The following is a 3,979-nucleotide window of genomic DNA, read 5'->3' on the forward strand; positions in this document are numbered from 1 at the left end:
CACAAAGACAAATGGACCAAGAAATCATACAAAGGTATTGAAGAGAAATTAAAAATGAGAGGAGAAGCAATGAGTATTTTGGAGTTAAGATTAAGAATACTTTTTAACTTCACTGGTCATTGTAAATAAATGCTGAGCATTCCCTGGGTCACTGTAACTTCTTTGGTTTTACCGTTACTTGATAAGATCACCAGCCCAAAGCAAACTGAAGGGAATTCAGGCCAATCTGGGAGAGGACAACACTGAAGAAAGAAGCAGATAACACAGGAATAGTCATGAGACTTGAGGTGAAATTAAGAAAAGGTTACTAATCCCTAGCAAGGAGGACTAAGAGGTCAAAGTAAGAATCATACACACACACACACACATACGTATATGTATATGAAACTGAACTAGAGAGTACTGTTGGGAATACAGAGTAATGCTAACAGTCAGTAGGCCCGGTTTTTAATTATGTTTCTGCTGCTCATGGGCTGTGTGACCTTGGAGTAGCTACACAATCTGAATCTCAATTTCTTCATATAGAATGATGAAAATAATAATATTATTATTATTATTACAGTTATAATTTTGACAGGAATAATCGTGGACTGTATGCCCCACCCAGAGTCTCTTATGCTGCTACAGTTTTCACTCAGGCTAAAGAACATAACTCCCAATCACTGTGGTTGTAAATTAAGTAAAGGGAAAATAAGCTTGCCAGTTGTAGGAAATACTCTCAGAAGTAATGATCGTAATGAATCTGCTTTAAAGAGGCAGGAAGATTAAGGCATGATGACTTAGAGAAAGGCTGTCAAAAGCTGTAAAGAGTCTGAGATTTTCCCCTCTGTGCAAGCAAACTAGGGAGTCCACCAGTTACATGGACGGAAGACAAAAGATTTCTGGGTTTGAGACAAAGGACTTTATTAAAGCACACAGGAAACATGAGTACCACAGTATTTCCATCAGTTCTCCTTGCCCTCGAGTCCAGCAGGGGTGACACGATCAGGCCAGATGATACCTGCATACACAGTGGGTGGCTTTACAGGGAGGAACCCAAGATCTAAAACCCAGAACTTTTTCCTTTCATTTTTTTAATTTTATTTTAGAAAGAATGCTAGTGAGGGAGAGGGGCAGAGGGGGAGAGAAAGAGAGAGAGAGCGAGAGCAAGAGCGAGAGAGAGAGAGAGAGAGAGAGAGAGAGAGAGAATCCTAAGCAGGCTCCATGCTCATCATGGAACTTGGCCAACATGGGGCTCGATTCCCCAACATGGGGCTGAGATCATGACCTGAGCCAAAATCAAGTGTCTGATGCTTAAGTGACTAAGTCACTCAGGTGCCCCTAAAGCCCAGAAGTTTTTAATCAAGCTGCAAACATTGCAGCAAACATAAAAGAAAGATATTTAAAAGTAATGTAAACTAAAAGGAGCCATAATGAGTATTTTGAAGTTAGTTGGTCCCTTCCACCAGGGGGGCAAGTAGCTATGAGATAGTCATGCTATAGTCACCTGGACCTACCCAGTTGCCTGTGTAACTAGCTATAAAAGCTGTTTAGTATCAGGAGATGGATAAACCTTGCAATCTGGCATACTTGGCAAGAATGTATAGAAATGCTCAAGGCCCATGGCAGACTGCCTCTACCAACTGAGCACTCACACTAACTCGGTGCCTTCTAAGTCCCAATCAGTCTGCTAGAGGCTTAATTAAAATTTTTGCTGGTACTTTCTCATTCATTCAGAGCTGGAGCGGCCCATCATCAGGAGAGGAAGACAAGTCAGGGTCTTCAAAATGTACACTAAACATCAACTCACCACGTATCTAAAGAATATGAGTATTACTTAAACAACACAAGATACCCACAAGTAACTTCAGTTAAGGTCTCCACCGTAAGCTCAATTCTGAGATGTCTTTTATAAGTTCCTAACAAAAACACCATGAAGATCACTGATGCTTAAGAAAGAGAAAATGTGGCTATTTTTTCATTCTCCTAGAATTTCTTTCCATTCTCCATTTATTTCCTGTAGAATTTCTAAGCGATATCACATCATCTTAACAGATAGCTATATACCTGAACACCATTCTAGCTCTTTATAGGAACGGTGTCACAAACTCTGATTTAATACCAAGCCCTCATTTTACAAATCAAAACTTTGTATAGATCATATTAAATAAAGAACATCTTATTTAGTTGAAGATAGGCCAACTATCTTGATCAACTTCCCCAAAGATTCACAACATTTTTTTTTTTAGATTTAGCTCCAGGAAGACATTTGTCCAATATGCTTATTTATATTAGATATGAGAGATATGTAACACAATGTGCTTTTCTTTTTGCCTTGGCTATGGGAAAACCTGGAACTAAGTCTTGGACTTCATGTAGACATTCTCCTCAGTCCAAGTTTTCTGGAATAATTATTCAATGCCCTTCATTGTTTGTCTTTATCCTTGTATTTTTATTTCAGTGGTTTTAACAAATTATGGTACATTGTCTCAAATCATTTTTTTGAAAGTAGGCAAAGTAACAAATGAATGAACAAAACCATCCAAGTTCTTGAATTAAAAAAAAATTATTATTGTTAATATTTTACCAAAGTACCCATGAAGTTTTTTCAGTTTAAGGCATAATCCTCAAATTAGTTTAAGACTGAAAAAATGTAAATTGAGCTTCCAAGAGTTATTTAGCATGCCTTATATTATGAATTTTCCTGACTGTGCTTTTATTGGGGTTTAATCAGAGACCATTGTAAGAAATTCTAATCTGGGTTCTAAGCATTTGACATTATTAAACAGCTGAGTGAAAGAGAACATAAGAGCTGCAAAGTAGAAAATACATTTATTTTTAAATTGAATAACATTATAAATGCAACAACCTTGAAATGCTAAGAAGCATTAGGCAGTTCCATCAGCTCCTGCTTCATAAGGTCTAAATGAAGCTGGAGAGTGACTTCTGAGAAGCCAAGGGGTTAAGGATCTGGTGTCCATCCAAGGCAATTCCCAGGAATAACATAACATAAGTTCCAAGGCATAAGTGAAAGAGTGTCTGAGGTTTACTCTACTTGCTTCTAGGTTTGCCCAAAGTTCATCAGTGATAGGTGATAGGTTAGTCATGGGCCAGTCATTGCACAAGCACTCTCTCCTCACCATGCCAAGGCCTAGAATGTTCCTGAAACTATGAGGTTGGCCATGAATATCCCCTGGGGAGAACCACATCAGCCCAGCACCTCTTACGGAGACTCTACCTTGAGCTAGGCTCTTCCTAAAGAGCAGAGGAATGGACTATCATGAGTATGCTCAGCCTGGGAACAACCTAAATCCTCAAAGACAACACAACTTGCCTGAGACCCCAGGTCTCTGGGTGGCCTGCATGAGAGCAAAGACTCAGCCATCAGTCTACAGGGCAGCAAACACACCCACTTGATACAAAAGTTGGACAGTCAGCATCCAATCCTGACATCACCTGAGTCTTTAACTCCATCTGAGGGTTTAGCAGGGAAAAATGAAACCCATAAAAATAATTTTAATGATTTTAACCTTTAATTTAAAAAGTAAACATTTGTCATCCAGTAGATGGGTTACATCGTGCAGCAAACCGGAAAAACAAAACAAAATTTAACAACTAGCAGCTAACTAGAATGGTTGAGAAATAACCATCCTCTATACTGAGGGAGGCTGCCTGTACAGCACCCTCTGCTGAACCAAGCGGTCCCTACAACCCTTCAAATCTGCTGGCTCCTCTGGTCCTTTCTACTGAAATGTTAACCCTGCTAAGGTGCCAGCACATGAGAGACAAGTTATGTGAATTTCAAAAGGAGGCTCTTGTAAACGAAGTCTTCGGTGAGAAAGTCTCCAGTGAGAAAGGGTTTACATTTATCTGAAAAAGGACTGTACCTGTGAGGGAGAGGTTTTTCCAGACGCATCTCAAATTACATTGCCTTGGGCAGGAGGACTTTGTTCAGGTCAGACTTAGGGCTACAGAATACTCCAGGGATAACACATGATGG

The sequence above is a fragment of the Acinonyx jubatus genome, chromosome B4 (genome assembly GCF_027475565.1).
Source record: "Acinonyx jubatus isolate Ajub_Pintada_27869175 chromosome B4, VMU_Ajub_asm_v1.0, whole genome shotgun sequence".
NCBI classification, from domain to species: Eukaryota; Metazoa; Chordata; class Mammalia; order Carnivora; family Felidae; genus Acinonyx; species Acinonyx jubatus.